The sequence below is a fragment of the Rattus norvegicus genome (assembly GCF_036323735.1).
Source record: "Rattus norvegicus strain BN/NHsdMcwi chromosome 3 unlocalized genomic scaffold, GRCr8 chr3_unlocalized_2, whole genome shotgun sequence".
Lineage (NCBI taxonomy): Eukaryota > Metazoa > Chordata > Mammalia > Rodentia > Muridae > Rattus > Rattus norvegicus.
Genome location: NW_026947363.1, coordinates 292,676 through 319,707, shown reverse-complemented (window position 1 = coordinate 319,707; position 27,032 = coordinate 292,676). Strand labels below are relative to the sequence as shown.

The 27,032-nt window shown below is 43.7% G+C and overlaps 1 pseudogene; it reads right to left on the bottom strand.

Annotated features, from left to right (window-relative positions):
• Positions 1-14,432: 14,432 nt before the first annotated feature.
• On the bottom strand, positions 14,433-16,866 carry LOC134484537 (Y-linked testis-specific protein 1-like; annotated as a pseudogene).
• Positions 16,867-27,032: the final 10,166 nt, after the last annotated feature.

Below are 27,032 nucleotides of genomic sequence, written 5' to 3'. Positions count from 1 at the left end.
GTATTTAGAATCTAAGTGTCCTGTAAATGTATTAAAGTTTTTTTATTCCCACTTCGGGGGGTACCTATCCCTGCGTTTACCCTAGACTTTGAAGGTTGTCAAGGTATGAATGGCCCGTTTTCCAGGCTCTTTGCTTTTGGTCCACCTGTCTGGTCTACTGAGCCTCCGTACACTATCCTGTAGGTCCTCGATCTCTGATGACGCCCTAACCCTTGTGGAATCACACTTTTGAACACTGATTTACAATTTTTCTTGTGCAGGCATAGGGAGGTTTGGCACCAACTGATTTCGTTCACCCTCTGCTATTTAACAGATAAAGATCTGCTGTACTTTAAAATATTCATTTGAATAATTTAATTTTATATAGATAGTATTACGATCTGGTGTGGAATTCAAATATTTCGCCGCCAAGGAACTGAATTTAGGACGTTGTGTAACCTTTTAAAAACCATTCTCTGGTTTTTAATTTTGGGGTGTGTGTGTGTGTGTGTGTGTGTGTGTGTGTGTGTGTGTGTGCGTTCATGTGTTTCACAGTGTCCAGGATCCCATCTACAAATTCTGCAAAGATAAATCCCAGAATAGACGGGTGGAGACTCTGGAAGCTCCTCTACCCCAACTGAGGAACTACTGGGAAGTGATGACTACAGGGCAGAGGGCCCGTTTACTCATGGATTTGGCCCGTGATGGCTGTCCATGCTCCCCTGGATGTTTGTACCCACCCCACACATCTAGTCAGAATGAAATGGACTCTGCAGTTTCTATTACAATGCAGATGGAATTTGGAGGGAGGAAAGGGGAGGGACTTGAGGGGAGGGGATGGGGATGGATTTGCTCAGACACATTATGTGTATGTACCAAGTTCTTAAGGAAAAAAATTAAAACAAAGTAAATAAATAAGTAAATAAATCTGCTTATGTGTGCACATGTGCATGGGTTAATGTGTGTGTGGCGGGGGGAGGGCTGCAGCACCTTGCTACAGGAGAATACCATGCAGTATCTTTCTCTATGTCTCTCTGCCATTTTCTTTGGATACACTGTGGTGGTTTGAACACGCTTGGCCCATGGGAAGTTCCACTAGTAGGGGTGGCCTTGTTGGAGAAAGTGTGTCACTGTGTAGGCTGGCTCTGAGGGCTCCTAGTGTTCAAGCTCTGCCCAATGAGGAAGATGGATGCTCTTCCTGGCTGCCTGTGGCTGCAAGTCTCTTTCTGGGCTGCCTTCGGATATAGATATAGAACACTCTCCAGCACCATGTCTACCTGGACTCTGCCATGCTTCCCACCATGATAATAATGGACTGAACCTCTGAAACTGTAAGCCAGCCCCAATTAAATGTTTCCTTTATTAAGAGTTGCCTTGGTCATTGTGTCTCCTCACAGCAGTTGAGCCCTAACTAAGACAGGTGGTGTCTTTCCCTGATCCCAAACTCTCATATATTCATCCGGGCTGGAAGCCAGAAGACCTTAGTGATTCTGTTCCCCCTTCCTGTCCCTGGGGTTACAGGTTTCCCCTGCCTGTTTCATGGTGACTGGGATCTGAGTTCGGGTCTACTTAGGCAGCAAGCGGTTTCACCCTCCGATCCTCCTAAGACACATCTTGTGGTTTTTATGGCTTACGAGACGATTACGGTCAACATGTAAACACAAATTAGAGATGGCAAGTGCATCTTGACTTTTCCTTGTTTGGGTATATTTGAGTTGTGTCACTGTCTTGATTTCACCTTGTTTCAGTATATTTGGGTTATTTTAGTGTATATGAATGATAGCTGAGGATTGGGAGACTTAGCGCGAGATGGGAAGGAGAAAGTGAGGATGCAAAGATCTATCGGATCCCTGCCACTTGCCCTTGCATTCAACATTTCATATTTAAAGACAACAACAACCACCACCAACGACAATAGTCAACAACAAGGCATGCATACAACAGACTGGCAGAGAAGACACTAAAGGGCATTACATACTTGTAACTTCACTTTCTCCCCTAAAGCCTCAAGTACTGAGCCGACGGATTTTGTTGTCAAACCCTATGATTAATCCCTAGATGGGAGCCCCCTAACACCGAGATGAAGAACACAGTGGTCGATGGGATTGGCAGAGCTTGCGATTTTCTTTCCTTGTAAAATCAACCCAGTAGGGAACTAATAACGACAGCTCACATATGTAAATAAAAGAGCCATTCACACTGATTGGAATTGTCACTATATATCCCAGTTCTTTGCATTTTACTTTCATTAGTGTGTTGTTTTCAGTGCCATGCTTCCACATAAAAAACTGTGCATTTTCTACACTATGTATCTTTTGGGGGTGCACTCTGTAAGCTAAAGACTAAATCAATCCATGTCAAAGGGTTCCTCCCTGTCCTGTTTACAGAACTGAAATTAAACTGTTTTCACAAAACATTTCGCACTTGCCTGGCTCAGTGTCGTTGGGGCTTGAGTGTGAAATTTCCCCAGGGTCTCAGCTGTGGGAACACTTTGTCTCAAGCTGATGGCACTGTCTAGGAAGGTGGAGGAATCTTTCAGGCTGTGCCCTAGCAGAAGTAGGTCACTGGGGCAGGAAGGAGGGAGCTGGCTGGTTCAGACCGAACTCTTGGCCGCCTGATCCACCCAAATATAAGCAGGGCTCATGCAGGCTCTCAGTGACGCAGATCAATACACTGTGGCCATGTGGTCATTGCCACGACAGTCTGAACCCAATGACTGTGACTGTCTGCCCTAAACAAACCTCTATTCCTTCATATTGATTGTATCATGAATTTTAATACGTTGACATAAAAATAATGTAAGTGTGCACCTGCATGTGTGAGTGTGTATGTGTGTTTGTGTGTGTGTTTGAGAGAGAGAGAGAGAGAGAGAGAGAGAGAGACAGAGAGACAGAGAGACAAGAGATAGAAAGAGACCGAAAGAGGGAGAAAGTGCATTACATTAAGTACGTATAATTTGCTCCTTAAATAATAAGGCAGTCAATTGGTTTGATTTATGTTCAATATTTGAATTCTTTAGACACATACAGCCTTATATTACATAGCTAAAGCGAATAGTCTAAATTTTCTATTAAATAATAAATTGTCTTTGTCCTTGAGAATTTCATACATGTATACAATGAAACATGGCCATAAACTCTTCCATTTCACCCTCTGCTCTCCCCAAATTCCCTGCCAATAACCATCCCTCAAAATTCATATCCTCTTTCCCAACCTATAACCACTAAGCCCAATTAGCATTGGTAATGTAATTATGGGTGTGTGACCATCTACAGGCATGTGAGAATTCTACCAGTGACCAAACCCTCTGAGAAAAAAAAATTCTTTTACCCCAGCAGCCATCAGCACCCGAAAACCTCCTCATTAAGGGATTCTGTCTAGCTGGTGGTCCTTTATAGACCTATGCAGGTGACCACAGCTGCTGTGAGCTCACGATTGCAGCAGCCACGTCCTGTCCAGAAGGCAGCAAACCACAGCCCTTCTTCCCACCCTCTGGGTCTTACACTCTTCCCACCTCCTTGTCCAAGATGCTTCCCGAGTCCCAGGAGTTTAAAGAGACTGAGTGCTCATCCATAAATGGGGTCTTTATTGCTTCCCACGCTAAACTGCTCTCTTAAGAAACTTTATTTTAGGGCTGGAGAGATGGCTCAGTGGTTAAGAGCACTGACTGTTCTTCCAAAGGGCCTGAGTTCAATCCCCAGCAACCACATGGTGGCTCACAACCATCTGTAATGGGAACTGATGCCCTCTTTTGGTGTGTCTGAAGACAGTGTCAGTGTTCTCACATACATGGAATAAATGAATAAAGCTTTAAAAAAAGAATCTTTATTTTAAATGTTTACTGGAACCAGAAACTTTTTCTTTTTGTTAACCTTTATAACATTTTCAGACACACACACACACACACACACACAAACACACACAAAAACACACACACAAACAAAGAGACACACACACGCACAAACACTCACACACACAAACACACACACAAGCACACACGCAAACAAAGAGACACACACGCAAACAAACACACACACAAACACACACACAAACACACAGAGAGAGAAAGAGAGAGAGAGAGAAAGAAAGAGAGAGAGAGAGGGAGAGAGAGAGAAACAAAGAGAGACAGACAGAGAGAGAGAAAGAAAGAGAGAGAGGGAGAGAGAGAAAGAAAGAGAGAGAGAGGGAGAGAGAGAAAGAGAGAGAGAGAAAGAGAGAGAGAAGGAGAGAGAGAGAGAAAGAAATAGAGAGAGAGAGAGAGAGATCTAAAGGACTAAAATATACTCCTAAGTCAAAGATAAAGCCCAGACACTTGTGAACAGGATGATGGAGAGTTAAGTGTGGAATGACCGTGGAGCCTCCAGAAGGCAGGAACCAGAGACAGACGCTCTACCAGGGAGGGAGTCTACTGTTTTTCGATGCCTTCATGACCAGGATTGGTGAACTGTAGACTAGCCGTGTGGGTGTCAGCCTGCAAAGTGCACTTTGTATGGAGACTGACGTGGGCTGCGCAGGCTGCCTTGGTTTCCTCTCACGTCTAGGATTCCTAGGACAGTAGGAAATGTTTCACCAGGTTCAGTGAAGCTTGTGAATCTGGAAGCTTGTGCTAAAGCTGGACACTTAAAAGTTACTAGTTATTAGAAATTGTGTTTAAATTTAAAAACCATTTCCTCAGTTGTGTGGGCTCACCCGACACGTGTAGGCAGTGTACACTTCCGACCTCACACAGACCCTGGCAAGGATTACTTCCGGTGCTGTGTGACTTATTTCTTCTCCTTCCAATGAAGGTGCAAACTTGAGCCGTTTCCAGTGTCAGCACTGAAATGACGGAGTTCCGGTTTCTCACAGGCTTCCAGCATCTAGGTTGAGTCCTTGACATGGGACATCCGGGACACGGCACAGCGTTCCTTTGGTCTGAGCAAGAGGGATCTCTGGTTTGGATTGTTTTCTCTGCCCAAAGCACATGGATTAAATTCGCAGACGCCATGAGTCTATAGTGGCTTCTGTGAACTCTGTGTGTTATTATCTTTTCAAATTCTCTTGGTTCTTGGCCGAGTCGCTGACAGCTGCCTCGCTCTGTGAACTGGCTGCCGTCGTTCTATTACAGCGATTTGATCGATATGTCGCCTTCATTTTTTAGCTCTCCCAGCTCCATTTTCTGAGAAAGGCTACTTCCCTCTGTGCACATGGCCCCAGGTGATGGACACTACCTCTTAGGAGGTCTCGGGCCCTTCCTTTGAGGCCCTGCATCCCTGCAGACAAGGAGCTAAAGTCTTTGAAACAAAATCCAGTAACCCCACGGCGGCTTTTTCATGCCTTTTGAGAAATCCGAGGACAAGTCTTTCCACTGGCAGCTATTCACGCACATTAAACTCTCTTTTTTTTTCTTTTTTTCTTTTTTTTTGGTTCTTTTTTTCAGAGCTGGGGACCGAACCCAGGGCCTTGTTCTTCCTAGGTAAGCGCTCTAACCACTGAGCTAAATCCCCAGCCCCACGCGTTACACTCTTAAGTCGAGATATCCAACCTGCGTTTTAATCCAAATATCAACAAACACATGAGTTACCGGTAGATTTATTGAAAGAATCAAGTATGAGTTTGGACACTCCTTTGTCTCTCTCTCTCTCTGGAACACAATTTTTCCCCTTTGAAAGCTAAAATTTCTAATTTTATTCAAGTCCATTAACAATCCACATTTTTCTTAATTTTTTGATGGGAATGACTTTAGTTATCTACAGACTGACCTGCTCCCTCTTTCCATGACTCAAATGAAGGCTATTTTAAAAACAGTTCTGCCTAATGAAAACCTAGTTTTTTCTTTTGTCAAATATTATTTCTTGACTTCAGGAATTTTTTTTAATACCAATAAGGCACCAACTGTTCTCTAGATGTCTCCCCCGCCCCCATATTACTTTATTCTTTGGTAAACATGGGGTAGCCCCCTCTATGATCATTATCAAATGCTTCTGATTTGATTTGTGGACAAAAGAAACCTACCTTCTGTCTTTTTCTAGTTGTGTTCCTTTTCAGGGAAAGAGAAATACCAAAGACTGCCTGAGAATTAGGATTTTTCAAAAGTCTCATCTCATTGTGGATTCCAATTTCCAAAGTTGACATTCATTAAGGGGAACGGATATGAACTTCCAATCACGGTTTGGATGTGTATTATTATTTCTTGTTATATTTATTTTCCCTTTGTGACTTGAGATGTAAGCTACCCACAGACAAAAAGAGCTATTTAACCAAGTTCCCGTCTTCCCCTCTCTGTAAGCTGAGATTTCTAAGCCTGAAGAGGAGAATAAAGCAAAATGAAGCGAGTCTGCAGATGTACTTCCTAGAACAAGAAACAGAGAGAGACATGTTCCATGAACACGTGTATCAGATGGACCAATGAAACCGCAGGGGCCCTGGCTAGATCTAAAATCCCTGTAAATGGTGTGTGTGTGTGTGTGTGTGTGTGTGTGTGTGTGTGTGTGTGTGTAATATTGGGTGTATGTGTATATGTATATATGTATGTATGTTTTAGGGTTTTACTGCTATGAAAAGAAACCATGACCAATGCAAGTCTGACAAGGACATTTACTTAGGGCTGGCTTGTAGGTTCATATGTTCAGTCTATTATCATCAAGGCAGGAACATGGCAGCATCTAGGCAGGCATGTGCAGGAGGAGCTGAGAGCTCTATATCTTCCTCTGAAGGCTGCTAGAAGACTGGCTTCCAGGTAGTTAGGGTGAGGGTCTTAAAGCCCATGCCCACAGTGACACACATACTCCAACAAGACCACACCCACTCCAACAAGGCCAAACCCCCTAGTAGTGCCACTCCTATTGGTCACTATTTGTCTTTAAACTTGAAACTTATTCATAAAACTGTCCAATGGACAACAGGTAACTTTAATGAAATAAATACAGAAGTATTAGAAAAATAGACAGGAAGATGTGTGCCTTAGTCACTGTTCTATTGCTGTGAATAGACACCGTGACCAAATCAATGTATGAAAGGAAACATTTAATTGTGGTCTTACAATTTCAGAGGGTGAGTCCGTGGACCATCGTGGTAGACACCATGACAGCAGGCTGGCAGGCAGGCAGGCCTGGCTGAGTAGTTCCTGAGAGCCCACATCCTGCTCCCCAGATGAGAAAGAGAGAGAGAGAGAGAGAGAGAGAGAGAGAGAGAGGGGGGGGGGGAGAGGGAGAGAGGGAGAGGGAGGGAGAGGGAGAGAGAGAGGGAGAGAGGGAGAGAGAGAGAAAGAGAGAGAGAGGGAGGGAGAGAGAGAGTGAGGGAGAGGTAAAGGGGGAGGAAGGGAGGGAGGGAGGGAGAGAGAGTGAAGCCTGGTGGGCTTTTGAAATCTCAAGGCCCCCACCTCCCATTGACACATCTCTTTTAACAAAAACACAACTCCCAATCCTTTCTAAACAATCAACCCACTGGAAACCAAACATATTCAAGTATTTGAACCTCTGAGGGTCACACTTATTCAAAATCCTAAAGTATGTTTTTTTTTCTTTTAAAAGAAATCAGGTAATGAGTGTCCATAGCATTTGGTAGTATATTTTATCATTACATTTCATATCTCAGAGTTTAGGGTTATTTGCATAACAAGTTTCCAATCAAGCCATCACTCTCCCATAAGCCAAAGGCATCATACCTCCCCCCTTTCTACTTGATTATCCACATAGGGGTTACGGAAACATATCCCTTCATCCTGATTTAGTTCAAAGCATGGGGAGCTATTGATGTGCAATTAATTGCTATTCATAATAGGATAAAACAGAAGCCAACATGATTGAGTCTATTGTTGCTGGGAGCTGAAGATTTCCCTTCCATTTAATAAAACGTGATAAATATAATTTTAATGCAAGCCTAGAAACCCCAACGAAGCCTTTAGTTTATATTTGTTTCAATATTTCCAGATCATTCTCTGTGATACACAGGAACCTAGAGGAGGAGAACTGTGTGGAGTCACTGACACACACTCAACCAAGGATTCGTTTGCACAATAAGGAGATATATCCTGTCCTCTGAGAGTTGGCCCCAGGACTCCCAATGATCTAAAGTCCTCAGGTTCCTTGGATAAAACGACACTGCATTTGCATATAACCTATGCAAGCCTCTCGTATACTCTAGTCATATTTATATGTGTGTATGTGTGCGTGTGATCATAGAGACATGTAAGTGCAGAGGCTGGGGGAGGGTAGAGCGTGTTCTGCTCCTTCACTCCCTACTGTATTCCCTTGTGACAGTGTCCCCTGCTGAACCTGAGGTGAGGCTCACTGTCAGGAAGCCCCGGTCATCCTCCTGTTCCCATACCAAGCACTCGTGTTTGCATGTGTGACCACACACTTGGCTTTACCCTACTTCCATCTCCCCAGACCCTCCTACATTTTAAATAATCTCTGCATTACTTTGGCACTTAATGAAATGAAATCATGAGAGGCTGTTATTTAGGAGATGACAAGAAAAATGGTTTGTATGTGTTCAGTACAGATATGGTATTTTAAAAACCACTTCTATTAGTTCCTTGAGAACTTTGTACATTATATATTGATAGAATTTACTTCTCACGTCTCTTCCTAACTCCTCCCTGATCCATCCCCACCTAATCCCTTCTCCCAACTTCAAGCTCCCTTTCTGTCCTCTGTAACAACCCACCCAAGTCATTTATGGTGCCCATAAATTCATGGGCCTTGGGCAAGCTCCTGGAGCCTGGCCAGCTTATCACCAGCTATATCTTTGTAGAAAACTGACTCTCCCTATCAGCTAGGGCTGAGGGATAGTGGTCCTGTCGTGTATAGAAGACACTGTTTTGTTCTGGTTCTCGCTGACATCTGTATCTTGTATTTCCACTCCCTCTTCCTTGAGGGTTCCTAAGACTCAACTCCATCCCTTTTTGCCACTCTCTGTGAGTCTGTGTATATGCATGTGTGTCTATATTATAGATGTCCCATTTTACATTCAAGCACACACATGGTGGGGGGCGTCTTTACAATTGACTGCTGATGGTATCTCACCCCAGACAAAATGCTGCAATGCAGACATGGTGTATCTCAGTCCCAGAAAGAAATAGGGGATGTTGAGAAACCTACCCAGCTGTTTATAGTGTGAGGTGACGTTTAGACATCTGACACAACCTTCTGGCCCTGCCCTATGGGTTTAAGATACACATTGTCCCAGTACAATGTTCAAAGGTGGGACTATGAATATCGATTGGATCCAGTGGGTTGTAATCAATGAGTTCATCTGTTGATGGATGTGTATGAAGGTGGCGGGAAATGAGGAGATAGGAAATTAAGAGACTTGGTCATTTGGGGCATGTCTTGGAGGGTGTTTTTTTGTCCTTGGTCTCTTCCTGTGTTGATGCTTCTTGGATGCCAGTGAGGTTAGCAGTTGAGCTCTACCGTGCCCCTTTCATGGTCATGTGACCATGGACCAAAACCTATGAAACCATGAACCAAAATAAGTTTGTTTACTATGTGAGTTGCTAGGCAATGTGTAAGAGTAATGAATGGATTAACATGAAAGTGGCCAAAAGTGATGGTGACCATACCAGGTCAGGTCCGGATTTGATGTAGGAGGACCCAAGACTCAATCCTTTAAACTCTTTTTCTGGAAGCTGCACGCTAAGAGAAGACCCAATGTTTCCCAAGTGGTTTTATCCAGAAGATTCTGCCAATGTATCTGTCGTCTTAGCAAATCAAGAACCTCCTGCTTCCCACTCTGGTCCTTCTCCTGACTTCACTTCTGTGTTTTTAATAGACTTTGATATCGTATGAACTAGTGGGAAATGAGTATTAAAAAAGGGAAGGAAGTTATAAATTTTGCTGTAAAATCATTAAATTACACAATTAAAATAAATTGATTTTTTAAGTATGTAAATTATACTTTAATAAGGCTGCAGAAAATGCTTGGCCAACTGTGATGCTTGTCGTGTGATTTGCTATTTGTAATAGTTCCTGTGACTTTGATCTTAATAGTAGTGGGTTTTATGACAGATGAGTCAGACACCAGGGTAACCAGGCAGGGAGAACACTCCGTTCCATCAGGGAAAAAAAATCAAGTCAAATTCATTGGCTTTCTTGATGAGGGTTTTTCTGGTCAAAGCTGAGTTGGCTGGAAGTTGGACAGCTATTGGCTGAGAGCAAAGATGGAGAGAGCACAATGTTTACGGGGATAACTGAAGGTTGTGCTCACGATAGCGGCTGAGTCTCACGGAGTGCAATTGCAGAAGTTCCAGTGGCTGATGAGGCTGAGGCCTAGGACCCTTGCAAGGCTGCCATTATACGTTTTGTGACGTCACGGCCGAGTGTGAGATGAGGCTAGATGAAGTGGAAAAATTTTGGTTTCTTTGGAAACTCACTTGTGTCACAGGATGTTTTTCTGGAAGCTATGTTAGGAGAGGATGTTTTGCTGAAGCAGACACATGAGAAGGCATAAGATATTTAGCTGGAGCACACGCTTGAAGGGGGACAGAATGTTTATGGAGAATATAAATGTAATCCCACAGAGAGGGAGAGGACATTTTTACATTGCTACACCTTGCAATACTTCGATGGTCTTTGCTGGTCTTCGTTCCATAGTGAGAAATGCACAAAAGAGCCTGTGCTGTTCGGGCAGCCTCTCGCTGCTTCTGCTGCTTCTTGTTGGTTAGAGCCTTGTGGTCTCTAACAGGTCAAGGCACTGCTACTGATTCGTGTTTTGCGTTTGCTATTGGACCATACTGCACCATGAAGATTGGAGTTACCCCAAAGAATTACTTCTAAATAGGTCCACAACTCTCTCCCTTTTCCTGTTAACTTTCTCTCTCTGCTACCTCTATTATTGGGCTAGAAGGGTGGTTGAAGTGTTTAAGAACCATAAATAAAGTAGGTTTTGAAAAAATCTAAGCCTACAGATAATTTCATGGGTTTTGAGAAAGGGCTATGTCTCCTGCTGAGAGGAGATGATATGTAGTTTGTGACTTTTTGCTTTTGTGGTCTACTGTGACCCATTAAATAGCCAGTGACTGACAGTCTCCCAGTAAGTGCAGCACACACTAAAATGCTTTTGCTTGGCGTTGGGAGCTGTAGAATGTATTCATTTCTTGTCATATATCCTCGAGTGTTCATGTTGGTGACAGTAGTTACTCTTCAATTCTGCCATACAGGGAAGTGGGTCTATACACTGAGAGAAGACAGTGGCTGGTGGTGAGTATGTAACATGGAGTAAGGGAAAAATTACGGTGCTGGGTCTCTCTTTCTCTTTTTTTCCCCCAATTTGACAATCTGGAGCCAACTGAAAAGAGAGAACAATTCAAGAACTGCCTCCATTAGATTAGTTTTTGGGTAAGTCTATGGAACATTTTCTTGATTAATGATTCTTGTGGGAGGGCCCACCATTGTGGGCAAGTTCATCTGTAGTCATGTGTAAAAAGAATAGCCTTTTAGGCTGTAAGAAATAGTAATGGAGCAAGCCATGGGGAAAGTGGCGGTTTGAATAAGAAAGGCTCCTACAATCATATATTTGAATATTTAGTTAACAGGAAGTGACAGTATTTTCCAGGATTAGAAGGATTAAGAGTTGTGGCCTCACTGGAGGAAGTGGGGGTGTCGACAAGGGTGGGGTTTGAGTTTTCAAGAGCCCCATGCTTCCCAGAGTTTCTCTCTCTCTCTCTCTCTCTCTCTCTCCCTCTCTCTCTCTCCCTCTCACTCCCTCCCTCCCTCACCCCTCTCCCTCCCTCCCTCTCTCTCTCTCCCTCCCTCTCTCTCTCCCTCCCTCCCTTTCTCTCTGTCTCTCTGTCTCTGTCTCTCTGTCTCTCTGTCTCTCTGTCTCTCTCTCTCTGTCTCTCTCTCTCTCTCTCTCTCTCTCTCTCTCTCTCTCTCTCTCTCTCTGCTTACAGAGCAGTAGCTCTCTATTGCTCCCGTGTTATGCTCCCTGCCATGATGATGGACCAGACGTCTGAAACTGTAAGGGAGCCTCCAATTACATGCTTTCATTATAGTTCCTTGACCATGGTGTCTCTTCACAGCAACAGAACAATGACTGAGACAGGGAGCAGGCCAACAAGCAGAGCTCCTTGTTACCACTTCAAGCTCAAGTTCTGGTTTCCCTCAGTGGTGGTCTGTAACCTGTAAGGCAAATAACCCTTTCCTCTCCAAGTTAGTTTTGATCATGGCATTCATCACGGAGAGAAGGAAGCAAACTAGAACGTCACAGGTCAGTACATGAGCAAGTCTTACCTTTAAATTAAAACAAAGTGTCTATACATCTCTATTTGTGGTTATGAGGTAAGCGTCTGGGGCTCTACTAGACTCACTCTTTCTATAAGAAATTGTATTACTTAGGGTTCTCATTCTTGTAAGGAAACACGGTGACCAAAGAGCAAGTTAGGGAGGAAAAGGTTTATTCAGCTTACACTTCTACATTGCTGCTCATCAGCTAAGGAAGTTGGGACAGCAACTCAAACAGGACAGGATCCTGGAGGCAGGAACTGAGGCAGAGGCTTTGGAGGGGCACTGCTTACCGTCTTGCTCCTCATGTCTTGCTTAGCTTGCTTTCTTATAGAACCCAGGACCACCAGCCTAGGAATGGTGCCGCTCACAATGGGCTGGGCCCTCCCCCACCAATCACTAAGAAAATGCCCTACAGCTGGATCTTATGGACGTATGTTATCAACTGAGGCGCCCTCTTCTCTGATGACTCTAGCTTGGCATAAAATCAGGGCAGTGGTTAGAATGTGATTGTCCCATGGGAAGTGTGGCGCAAGTATGAGGCGTGGCCTTGTAGGAGTAGGTGTGGCCTTGTTAGAGACAGCATATCACTGTGGGGGTGATATGCTTCTTCTCCAACACCATGTCTGCCTAGACGCTTCCATGATTCCTGCCTTGATGAAAATAGACTGAACTTCTGAATCTGAAATCCTGTCCTAATTAAATGTTGTCCCTTGGGGTTGGGGATTTAGCTCAGTGGGAGAGCACTTGCCTAGGAAGGGCAAGGCCCTGGGTTCAGTCCCCAGCTCCGAAAAAAAAGAACCCCAAAAAAAATGTTGTCCCTTACAAGTTGCCTTGGTCATTGTGTCTTTTCGGAGCAATAAAACCGTCAGACAACCTGCCAGTATAAAACCCCCCAAATAGCAGAATTAATCAACTATAGAAAGTATTTTCAAGTCCTGCAGTGAGAAACTTATTCTTGAGAGAAGAAACAGCAATGAATGAGTCCAAGATATGGTTGTCTCCAAAGAAACTCTTGGAGCGTAGATGTGGCTCAGGAAGACCCCATGGGGTGCACAGGGGCTTCTCAGGAGGAGAGAGCCACATGGTCAGGAACCGCAAAGCATTTTAAAGTCTCGGCAAATGGCATAGGAAAGAGCTCAGCACCTCTGCATTGGAGGCACCATCAAGAGTTTTCTGAGGATAAGCATACATGTGAGTAAAAGACGGGAACTTCCTGGGGCTAGATAGGGTAACAGGGCCCACAGGTGTAGGAAGCCATCCAGTCGAAGTAGAGCCAGGGAAGACAAGCCAGTGGAGGAGCTCTATGTGGTCATCTAGGGGCATTGAGAAGAGACCTCAAAAATATTACAGGATGCAACAGAGTCTAACGTGCTCACGGAAGCTAAACACAGGATCCACGTAACAGCTGACAGAAGCTCACAGCCTCCTCATCTTCCCTTTTAAATTACTTTTACTGATAATACAAAATAATGGGCTTTATGATACTTTCAGGAATCGATAGATAAAACTTGGTTTGGCATTCACTACTCTTGTGTTATCCTCGTCAAAATGTCCTCTGGGGAAGCCTCCACCTCACATCCACCTTCTGTAGTGATGGTTGGATATTATTTAAGGAACCAAAGAGACCAATATTGATGTGGCCCAAGTTCAACTCATTCTAGACCCTTTCTGTTCTTCCTGGTCTCCTGCTTCACTTTTTGAGAACTCCATTTGGAATTCCTTCGTCCCTCAGTGTCCTCTACTTCCTCATGTGTTCTTTAGTCTTTCTTCCACATCCCCATCAATTTAATCTTTCTTACCCTCATCCTGGTCTCTTCTCTGCATGTAAAGGTTGGATGTATTTAAAAAGATGACTTATGGGACTGGAGAGATGACCAATGGATCAAGATCTCGTCTGCTTTGAAAGAGGACTTGGATTTGTTCTTTGAGCTCATGTCCAATGGCTCCCAATCACCTTTAATTCTAGCTCCAGGGGACCTGACTATTTTTGTCTCTGTGGTCTCCTGTATTCATGCCCTGCCCCCACCAACATAATTAAAAATAATACATCTACAGATGAGAAACAGGTTTCATTAGGTTCCGTTAGTCAAACAATCCCCGACCTTCTCTGATTCTCAGTCTGCTTGGATCAGTTTATTGGGATTCCCCTTGAGTTCCAAGATCACCTCCCTGTTCCCTGCCCCTCTTTCCCCAACTGTCTGTTTCTCCCTCAAACTTCACCTCAGAGAGTCTATCTATGTCTGGCCCCTCTCCTCTGCTTCCTAAACAACCATCTTTTTTCCCCCGTGCCATCCCTGCTCCTCTAAGCCTCATCTCCAGTTCTTTTCTCTTCCTAAATACCAGACCAGTTCAGTTCTGTTTGTTTTAGCCTACGTGACATCAGACTTACTGTTCACAGCCTTGACCTTTCCGGCTTCCTCTCCATGTTCCATCCACCACAGTCCATCTCCTCCACCAAAGTGTTCACACACAACCCGTCACATCGCACATTTTAATTTTTAGAGCAAAACAAATTCCACTGGAAAAGATACTGGGGTTGTCAAAGGCCCTTGGTTATCTGAAACACAGAAAAACAAACATTTTCCCCCCAATCCTATAAGTTTCTCATCTATGTCCCCCTCACTTTGTGCATTTCACCTTAATGGATCTTTTCCACCAGATTATAGACGTAGATGTGGACGTCGCCATCAAACTTGGTGAACTACACAGAAGGCTTGGCTAGAACTTGGTAAATGACTTTGCCAATCTTTTTGGACCTGTCACTTCTGGTGAACTGCACACATTGACCTGTTAAGATGTCGCTGTCAACGTCTGACTTCACCTCTGCTGAAGGAGTCTCTGGAATGATACGGAGGTTACCTTCTGCGTAATCATCCAGGAGCTGGTAGATGTATAGGACTGGATCTTTCTCGTAGGTGATGTAAAACCAGTCCTTCATGATCGGCACCTGGGCATGGACCACCACGCTCCAGTTCTCCTTAGAGACATGTTTGCCCTCAAATTTATGCTCCACCGCTCGGCCAACCATGGCTCTTGCGAGATGTGCGTCTTTCACTTGAGGAAACACTACTTTGTGAGTCAAGACCTTAAACTTTAAAGTCCTCTCATCACTGTGACGTTCCAGTCCGTAGAAGCAATCAATTCCATCATACTTGACCAGATAGAGAGTGGGATTTGTTGGCAGTTGATCTAGAATGATGGCCTTCCACTGGGTGACGGGCTCATCACTTTCCTTCAATCCGTGAGAAATTCTGCAGCCCACAATGTTCCCCAGGGCCTGGGGAGAAGGCCTCCTCCTCCCCCGCTTCTCTGTGGATGGTGTGCTCATCCTCCTCAGAGACATCCTCTTCTTCATGGCTGTAGACATAGTGTGGTAGGCCACGGCATCCTGGTCCACTGTCTTGTGGCTATCGTTCTGTGTTCAGGCTTCATAAATGCCCGTGGCCTGGGTTTGAAGAGCTCGCCTGCTTAAACCAGACACAATGCTGGTGCCTCTGTCATGTGAGTGCCTGCAAGAACAATGTGGGTGGGGTGGGGAGGGCGCTGGACCAAGGCTCTTGTCTAAGAGAACTTTGGAGCAGGTGAGGAAGGCGATGGTAAACAGGTTTGAGCATATGAATCTTATTCTGTCGTAATCAGAAGTTCATAGGAGGGCTGTGCAATGGTGCAGCACACCTTTAATTCCAGCACTCAAGAGGCAGAGGGAGGCAGACCCCTGTGATATCAAGGCCAGCCTGGTCTACAGAGTTAGTTCCAGGGTAGCCAAAGCTACCCACAGAAAAACCCTGCCTCAAAAATCAAAATCTAAAGTTCAAAGGGAAATGAAAAAATGGTTCTCAACAGCTCAGAATAAGATATTCAGACACATTTCTTCAGCCCGAGGCACTTTGCCTCTGCTGAGGAACCTCTCCTTGAATGGCTAGGTCAGTGTGGGATTAAGTATCCCTGTCCCCAATTTAAGCAAGCAGAACAGAGAAAGGATAACAAAGGAGCCAGAAGGGTGGCCACACCCCTCTACTACCCTCTAACTATGAACTATGTGGCAACATCCACAAATGTCTGCCCAGAGACACAGCACACTAGTCCACTGGCTTTCTGTACTGTGCATCCTAACCCAGCCCCAGGTTTATTCTGCGACGCTGTTGCATCTTCAACTGCATCAAGGGATTTTATGTAGGCAACAGCCATTTAGAAATAATATCTCCTGGGGTTGGGATTTAACTCAGTGGTAGAGCAGTTGCCTAGCAAGCACAAGGCCCTGGGTTCGGTCCTCAGCTCTGAAAAAAAATACCAAAAAAAAAAAAAAGAAATATTATCTCCTAAAATGCACCGGCACAGAGAGGTACTTTGGCATTTTAGTAGGATTATGAATTAGATATTGTTAGCAAAGGATAATAAACTCTTAGACTGACTAGCCTAGACCATCCGCCGAGCTCTCAAACGTGGAAGACATCAGAACATACGGTTACTCGCTGTACGAGGGAAAACTTTTAGCTTTCTGGGCTACAAGGGTCCCAGTTATCTTCATAAACGTATTTACCGAGTGAAAATGTCCTAGTCGTCCAGATTCTGTCTTCTGAAACCGGTCAGTGTCCAAAAGCCTGTTGAACAATTGTGGGGTTCAGGAGCTGAACTGGCTTTCACAGCCCGCTGCGAAGATAGTGAACCCACCTTCAGGGGAGTCTAGCGCCCCCAAGTGGAAGAGAAGCGCAACCTCCGCCCTTCTCTCTGTGACATCATCCAGGCTCTGCTTACGTCATAGAAGCCCTCTCAGCCCATGTCCTTCCCTAGTTACGCTTAGAAATGTCCAGCATCTAGGTTTTAGCTTCTCCTGTAGCCTCCTGGAGACCCAAAATAAAGTCCCCACCCAAATATTCTGATGACTCGAGTCACAGACTGACCAAGAAGCTCTTTTCATTCATTTTTTTTTTCTGAAAAAGTCTTTGGTTTCTGAGTCACCAACATCCTTGGTGGTTATTTTCCCAGCTCCTATCTTTCCTTTGGTTATCTTTAAGTTATTCTCCATATCAGAAATATTTCTAGCCTCTCTCTCCGAGGCAGCCCACTGGATAGCACCCCAAAATTAGCTTTATCAAAACCCACAATTAGAGGAGGGCCATTTTTATTCAAACAAAGCTGGAATTTGACAGGATTAAATACCTTGTATTGAAGTCAATGGCAATCATGAATTATGGATTCTTTGCAAAGAGCGAGGAAAAATTAGCTCCTGGACCTGCTTCCAAAGTCGGGATAAACTGATGACAAACCCGATATCGACCAGTCGTATTTTAAATGTCTTAAAATTAACCAGCACTTCAGGTCAAGGAATTTATTAGATCAAATGCACCAAAACAGGATGAAATAGATGACGTAATTTTGTTTTTGAAATATGGGTAGACAGAATACTGGATGCAGGTAAGTGTGGAATTTACCTGTAAATTACAGGGCACTTTAATAGTTTGTGTCACATAGTTCTTCAGATCTTCAAAAGGGTTCTTTTCAGAACCCTCCCCTGTCCCCACTACACTCTGACCCTCCCTTCCCTCTCCCCAGTAATTCCCTTCCACATTAACATTATAATTTTTTTAAATGTACTTAGAGCTTAACTTATGGCAGCTTTTTAAAATCTGTCCACTTTTCTAAGTGCACTGTCTTCTTTTTCTCCCTTCTATCCTAGTTTTAAGCACATTTTCCTTCACACTTTGAGTTTTCCTCTCTCTCGGCTCTTATGACTCCTCTGCCATTATGTGATGTTGTCCACTATGTGGCTGACCTCAATGTGGGGTTAACTCACATGACATGATTTTTCCCCATTTTCTCCCCTTCATCTTCCTTCTCTAGGCACCTGCTGAGATTTACAGCCTTGGGCATTTTCTTAAGCCTGGAAAGCGCGCACACACACACACACACACACACACACACACACACACACGCCCACGCACACTCACACATACACACATACACACAGAAACACTCATACATACCCAAACACACAAACACACACATACATACACACACAAACACACACACATGCACACCCCAACACACACAAAAACATACACATATACACACTCAAACACACAAATACAGTGAGAGAAGAGACAGAGAGAGACACTGTGAGAGACAGAGAGCCCATGAGGAAACATGTAATATCATCTTTCTAAGGACAATAAACAGAGACAGCTTTCAAAAAAGGGAAGAACAAGTAGGCAACAAGAAGAACAATCACGTCATAGCCGTCAACTTGAGGAGGAAAGAGTTTGTCTCACTCTATCTTCTAGGTACTAGTCTGTTACTGAGCGACGTTGGGGCAGGAATTCAGGCAGGACTCTGGAGGCAGGAAAGGAAGCAGAGACAACTTAGAAATGCTGGGTACTGGATTGCTATCCATGACCTACTCAGCTTTCTCTCCTTCTCATACAACCCAGGGCCACCTTCATAGGGGATGACTCTCCCCATAGTGGGCTAGAACCTTCCACATCAACCATCAAAAAAAAATCCTTACAGATGTGGCCATAGGACAATCTGATGGAGGCAGTTCTTCAGCTGAGGCTCCTTCTTCCCAGGTTGAGTCAAACTGATAATAAAAACTACCCAGGACCCTGCACATCCATTCTGATTGCCACATTGTGTGCAATAGACAAGCCATTGGAATACCCTTAGCTGTTGATCACTGGATGAATGGCTTAAAGAATGTGATATACATTGATGTGATTCTCATCTATGTGTAAGAGCAAAGGGTTTTCTTCTCAGAAAAACCGATGGGAGTGTAAAACACAATATGTTAAGTGAAACAAGCCAGACTCAAACAGACGATTGTGAAATTTAGATTTTAATAAGGGATATTATGTGAAAGGGGGCATTTAGGAAGAGGACGGGGAGCAGGAGGGTGTGTGTGTGTGTGTGTGTGTGTGTGTGTGTGTGTGTGTGTGTGTATGTGAGTGTGTGTAGGTAAAAATGGAGGTGAGTTGTGAGGATGAAGATGGCTAATGTACAGTATAAACCTGTACAAGGAGTCACCAGCAAGCCCACTGACTTGTACATTTAAAGCACATCGATATTAGAGAACTGAGTTTAAACAATGTATTGATTAAATTGGGGGTTTATAGTTTAGAGATATCATAAAGTTTATTCATATTTATCTTCCCACAGGTGACTCTTGCTGTTTCGAGCTTGATACTGGTGACAGGATATGGCAGTGAGCTTTGGTGTCTCTACCTCATCAATCACCCGGAATTCACGTCATTCAGTGAGGCTACCGTGGGGAAGGAGGTAGTTAGAGATCTTAATTGTACAGGACGTGGGAAGAATAATGCCCACCCCCACTATAGATTTCCAAATACTCACCCTCAATTCTGGTTTGAATGTGTTCTCCCAGAAGTAATTTTCTGAAGATGAATCCCCAGTGGGAATGTAGTTGTGAAGAATTGATTAGGTCAAGAGGGATGCGACCTACAAATAAAGATCCATTAATGATGCTATTGTGGAAAAAGGTTCAATTATGAAAGGGAGTTTGGCTCCCTGTCTTGTATTCCTAGCCCATTGGATCCCTTCTGTGGTGACAACATCTCACAAGAACTCCTTCCTCTGCCGATGGTCTCTTCATCTCTGATTTACAGGCTTCTGAATCAGAATCATACAGAATCTGCATCATTATAGACTAGCCAATCGGTGACATTCTGTTTGTCCATACATGCGTGAATATGACTCAGAATTTTGAGCAACCGTGTCATATGGGAAAACGAAACTGGCAGAGAGTAATAGGTTGTTAGTGCTGACTGAAGACAACATGGGTTCAGGGTTAGCGTGTGTGCTCTTCGTGAAAGAAACACCACAGAGGAAGAGTGTAGATTGGAAAGGTGCAGCTTGGGAGGGACTCAGACATCTACTGTAGGCCTTGTGCGGAGAAGGAGCCATTAGGGAAGGGGAAAGATTGCGAGGGATAGCATCAGCCACTGCTTTTGGCTAGCAGAACCCATTTTAGAATCCTCATCTTCGATGATGTAAAAGAAAACTGCCTGGAGTCAGTTGATCCATCAGTAACCATCAAGAGTGTGTCCACTATTCCAGAAGGACCCAGGAAAAAGCCTGATCATGGAAGATCCTTTGCCTTCCATAGATGGAGACTTCTCCCCGGCAACACTGGGCAACTCATCTACGTCGGTAAGTGCATCCGACTAAGTCCAGATCAGTGGTCCTTAACCCTTGGATTGAGATCCCGTTGGGATCTCACATGGCCCTTGCACAGGAGTCACATATCATATATCCTGTACATCAGACATTTACATTACAATTCATAACTATAGCAAAATTAAAGTTATGAAGTAGCAATGAAATAAATGTACAGTTGGTGGAGCTGTATGAAAAGGGTACGTTAGGAATGTCGAGAACCTCTCTTCCTGATTCCTCTAAGATATGCCTGTCGGTGTGGACTGTAGGTATAATCCCTTTTATTCAATCAGGCAAATCCAGAAAAACCAAAACACCATCATAAGGTTATGAAGGATAGACAGCCACTGCACCCACAGTGTCAGGACTGCTGACATCTTAGACAAATGATGTCAAAATGGAAATCACGTAACACCATGACCATCCCCCTAAATGAAAAGCAGAGGAGAAAAAAAACAGTTCCCTGGTGGTGGCACCAAGAGAAAACCCTTGTCAGAATCATCAGCAAGGATTTTAAAGCCAGGATTCAAGCGTTGTCAATGAGAAACTTCCCAAACAAAAGGATACACGTCATCTTGGTGATGTAATAGAAGAAATAAGAGAAAATCGAATAGAAATCACTGAATTAAAAAAACACTAAGAGTAGGAATTAAAGGCATGTCTGGGCAAGATGAACAATGAAGTGGAGTTTAGAGCAGGCAGAAGGGGCTGGGAAGACGGCTCACTGCTTAGGAACACTGGTTGCTCTTGCAGAGGATCAGGGTGCAGAGGATCTGACGGACTCTTTGGTCAAAACACACACACACATACACACACACAAACACAAACACACCCACACACACCCACTCACATACACACACACATACACACACAAACACACACAAACACACACACTCACATACACAGACATACACACACACAAACACAAACACACACACACCTACTCACATACACACACACATACACACGCAATCGCACACACACACACTCACATACACACCCACATAAACACACACAAACACAAACACACACACACCCACTCACATAAACACACACACATGCACACACACAAACACACACACACACACACACACACCCCAAAGAGATAAATTTTTAAAAAATTAAAAAAAAGAAGGACCCAGGTATGCCCCTTTAATCCCAGCACTCAGAAGCAAGCTGATCTCTGTGAGTTCAAGACCTACCTGGTTTATACAGTGAGTTTCAGGCCAGCCCTACCTACATAATGAAACCCAGTGTCAAAATAGAACAGAAAAGAGTGTTCTATTTATTTCTGATAATGTAGGCAACAGAGAAACTATTTCTACAGAGAAAGAACTTATTGTTGAGAGAATCAGTGGGCAGGAAGGAGACCCCAATTCTTTGTGTCACTAACTCCATCACAGCCTCAGCAGGAAGCAAGAATGGGTACAGTTAAAAAGGAAGGAGGGTGATTAAAAGAAAAGCTGTGGACCTGGATCAGCCCATCAGCAACAGAAAACCAGCTGGGATGAGATGGCTTCACCAGCCAATGTCTCTGACTGACAGTCCCTATTAGCAGCAGGATGATCTTTTCCTTCAAGTACATTGGACTTTTCAGACACTCAGAAACCACAGAACAAATTGTGGCAAATGCCTAAGAAAGGATGTCTTCTGGGACATGTTTCTGTATACAGGTTTCATGTAGCCCAGGCTGGCCTCAAACACACTATGCACCAAAGGATGATATTGAACTCCTGGTTCTCCTCCTGGTAATGGGACTATGGGGATGGACCACCACACCAGGCTGATGAGGTACTGTAGGTGGAGCCCAGAGCTGTGTGAGAGCCAAGTGAGCACTCTGTCCACTGAGCTGCATATCCAGCCCCTCGGGATCTGTTCTGCTAATACAACAAAACTAAAATAGACGTCTTCAGTGAGAGACAACAGGAGTCTCCCAGTCCAGAAACATTAAATCACACATTCACAAGTAATACAGATGTCAAGAAATAATGAAACTATGTAACAGTAAGAAAAAAAGAAGAAGATAGGAAACATACTATCAAAATGTGTGAGACATAACTATATCGGTGCTAAGAGGAAACTTTATTTACAACACTAATTCTTAGATTAGAAACAAAGACCAGCAACCTAATTTTTTATCTACACTAGAAAGTAAGAAAATAATTAATTCAATGAAAAAATAATTGTTAAAATGAAGCCCAAAACACAAAACACTAAAAATAATAAATTAACAAAAAAAAGCCAATAAAACACAATAATTTTTTTTTAAAGCAAAGAATTTTATTTTTACGTCTCGATTAGACCTAGATAGAAAAATATAAGATCCATTCTGTTTGGCGATTTAAAAAAAAAAAGAAAGAAAGAAATTGCCGTGTTTTAGAGTTTATGCAGAACACTGAACCTGGTACCGCAGACAAAAATTTAAAAAAAAAATTATTCATCGTTTAAACTCTTTTTAATGACAGTGTTTATCCTCACCTTGTCTCTCCTATAATCTGTTTAGTATCAGACAAGATTTCCAGGGTTGCCATATGGAGATTGTGCAGTGTTGAAATGGAAGCACAGCGTTGTATTCCCAACACAGCCTCTGGTTGAGAACATCATTGTTTTTCTCACGAGGAAACTAGCACAAGATCCAAGCCCAGTCTCCCGAGGCGTTGTCCCATCTTAGAGACATTTCTTCAGACAGCACTTCCCATGTGTCATATTTTTCTGCAAAAATCGAAACAGACTTGTTTGCTGCACTGTTTGGTTTGCCGTGCTGCTTGGGAGATCCTGGACCATCAGACATGATGAAACTTCTTGCCCACACCACCAAATTACAGCACTGGTATCAGTGTAGAGGAAATAGGAGAGACAGAAATGAAAAAGGAAAAAAAAAATACAACCTGTTGTTGTTTGGAGAAGAGTCATGTAAGTAGGCCAAGCTGAACTTGGACTTTCTATGTAGCCCAGGATGGCCTTGGACTTAATATGTAGCCCAGGCTGTCTTTGGACTTACTATGTAGCCCAGGCTGGCCTTGATTTACGATATAGCCCAGGCTGTATTTGGACTTACTATGTAGCCCAGGCTGGCCATGGACTTACTCTGTAGCCCAGGCTGGCCTTGATTTACGATGTAGCCCAGGCTGTCTTTGGACTTACTATGTAGCCCGGCTGGATTTGAACTTGTGATCTTCGCGAGTATTGAGAATATAGGAATGCACTAACACACTCAGCTTTGTATCTGTTATTATAAGTTACTCAATTGTGTCCCCTCATTTGCCAGCCTCTCTCAACATCAACTACAGCATCCACAATCACCCACTAGGATAATCCCATCCTTTAACTCATCTGTTAAGGTCAGACTTTACAGAACAGAGAGTCAGCAGGGTCCTCCTCCTTATTAGAACACATTTGTGTGGCGGGATTTGAGTGATTGTTTGAGTGAGCCAGTCATACCTTAACCTGGTTCTGATATTATGATCAAGACAAAAAAAAAAGAAGAATAAGAAAACAAAAGTAAAGTAGATGGGTCCAACACCAAGACTTGAACCTTAGCGGGTGAGGAGATGGCCCAGAGGTCTCAGGTAAATGATGGGCAGGCTTTGTGTCCCACATAGAATCCCAGTCCAGGGAGGTAGAGATAGGGCAGATCCCCAGGGCAAGATAGCTGTCAAGACTAGTCATATTGGTGAACTCTGGGTTTGACTGAGAAATGCAGCTTCAATGAATAAGGTAGAAGAAAAATGGATTAGTCCCTACATTATACACTGCACGTGCACGTATGTACACACACACAAACAAACACACACACACACACACACACACACAGATACAGACACACATACACAGGAACAAAACAAAACAAAAAAAACCTTGGACTTAAGGCATTGCCTCCACTGTAGTAGCACATAGTAGGAGGTGGGGATCTAAATAAGTGTTCCTTTCCACACCCACAAAGACCAACATACTTATGAACCTGCAGCCCTGGATCTGTACAATCTGCTGAGGACTCCCAGATGTTTAGTTTAGTCTCCTCGCTCTGTAACATATTCTGGTATTCTGTTTCAGGAATCCTGAACTGGGGCTCGGCTGACTTGAGTCTCACTCCCAGTCTTGCATCCAAGACAACTTTCAGCTGCCATGTACTGATCTTTGGAATTCCCTGTCAAGGTTCCCTGACTTGATTTTCTCACGAGGCCATGCCATGAAGTCAGAGAAAGTGCAGCTGTCTTACTCTGCCATTTATTAGCTTAGAGTATTGGGAAATTGGCTCGACATTTAAACCTCACTTCCCTCATGTATAAGTGAGCAGGCGAACAATTCCAGTTCATCAGATCTACATTAGGAGTGAGTTAGAAAAACACATCAAAACAATTAGTGCCAATGTGTTTTATGAATGATAAGCAGTATTATTTATATGATTTGTAACATAGGATATTATTGTTCTTGGAACGTAACAGTTTCATTATCTTTGCAAGGATGATGCGAGGAAAGCATCTAGGATGCAGAAATGCTTCCTTTTTTGCTTTATTTCCAAGAAGCATTTCTTTCTCATCCAATTATTTTTTTTAAAACTTACTTTCCTCTCCATCTCCCTTTAGGTGATTAGGTTAGAACGTGGTTTGGTGAGAGGGGTTATAAAACAGGTTACAGAATATATCTACAAGATCAACTGTTGAGTTCAGTTGAGGCACCCTCCATGGATAAGCCATGCTCCCCCTGAAGCTATTGATTTCTTTTCTTTTTTTATTTTCATTGATTTCTTGTGATGGCTAGTCTAGGAGGAAAGAACCTCTATCAAGGAGCTTCCTCCATCAGATTGGCCTTGACTATGTCCAGGTGGCATTTCCTTGACTGTTCACTGATGTAGGAGAGCCTGGTCTACTGTGGGCAGCACCGCCCTATGCGGGTGGGTCTGGACTCTGTAAAGGTAGTTGAATGTGAGCTTAGAAGCAAGCCAGTGAGCAGTCTCTGTAGTTCCTGTTTCACAATCCTGTCTTGGTTTTCCTTGATGATGGGCTGGAAGAGATAAGATGAAATAAAGTTTTCCCTTCCAAAGCTGGCTTTGGTGAGTGTATTCATCAGAGCAATAGAAAACCAAAATTAAGCAAAAATCACAGTCCCAGATGTGGGATGTCTTCCTGAAAGTTGCTGACCAGCGAGATCCCAAAAGCCCTCACAACTTTACAGGTTGTTGCCATTGATCTTCGTAGCCCTCCAGAACTTGATGGTAAGACCCTATTGCTGAGGACACTGAATCCTTTTGGTCACAGAACACAGAAGGGTCAATCTGAAGCTTAGGTGGAAGCATCTTCTAAAATGGCTAGCCTTCCTGGTTCAAGAAAGTGTTATGTAGGCTTCCAGGGGATAAAATCATCTACAACCTTACTTGGGGGTAAACCATTCAAGCTAAAATGTCAGGCAAGATGTGCCCCTAATGTGTTAGTGGCATCGCAGTCATGGGAGCAACCAGTGGCTTTCCAATCGCATACAAAGCATATGCCACACGAGGGAATACACACCAGGTTCTATAAACTGGTCAAGAACCTATGGTTATGGTGATATAGGCCCTATGAAAGAACCTAATGCTAAATACATTGTCGAACTTCCTTCCAAACATCCATATTTGTATCTACAGATCAGCGATGCACTCATCTCTCATCAGACAAGAAGCCTTTGATTACCATGGGCAGAGACGTACAGCTGGACAAATTGCTGGGAATCAGTGGTGTTGGATTGTTCAGGTGGAAATAGGACAGCTAAGTCTTCTCCTCCACAGCTCAGAGAACATCATGAAAGAGTGGGTGGAAGGAATATAGGAACCAGAAGATGGGGAAGGGGACAGCAAAAGGATATCTTTTAGATTGGACCTAGTCATTGAACTCTTAAACTGATGGCGGCTATGGTCATGGGCACAAGACTGGGCCGCTCAACACTTCATCACAGATGGGAGATGCCATAAAGATCCTCCCCTCCATTGGCAATCAACTTTTATTGGAGGAGGGTTCTATCCTGCAGGCTTAGATTTTTCAAGACCTACTTTAGTAAGAGTTTTTACACCCTTTTACCTTCCTCTAGCCCACCACCCACCAGAGGTAGTGGAAAGGAAAGGATATTAGGGCGAACAAAGTTCGATATGGACCTGCTTAGAAATAGTTCTCTGGGGGGATTTCAATCTTCATCATCAGGATATCAGTTCAGTTGACATGAATCAGCTGAGGTAGGTCGATCTACTTGCAAACACCATTCACGAATCACCAAGGAGAGTTCAACCCAGAAGAAATTGCTGAGCTCTTCCAATTGGCCTGGGTTCGAGGAGGCAGCAAGAAGCCACCGCAATGTCACCACAAGAAGTTCTCTGGTGCTTTTCTCTCTACAAAGCCATGACAAACAGTGGTCCGTGAAGAAGGAAAGGTGAACCAATGCCACAGCATGGTCCATGAAGACCAGTGTCATCAAAGTCCATTGAGCATCAGCGAAGAGTGGCAAGGCTAGCCAATGCCGTGGGGTTGCCCACTGTTGTCCAGGGTTATACTCGTAGCCTTTCTAAACATCACGTGCCCTTTTCCCAGGCAGCGACCAGAAACACCATGTGTTTGTTCTCACCAAAACATCCTCCCCTAAGACAGTTTCCAGAACAACATCCATGACACAGTTGAGTCTCCAAAGAAACCAGAAATTTCTGCTTCACTC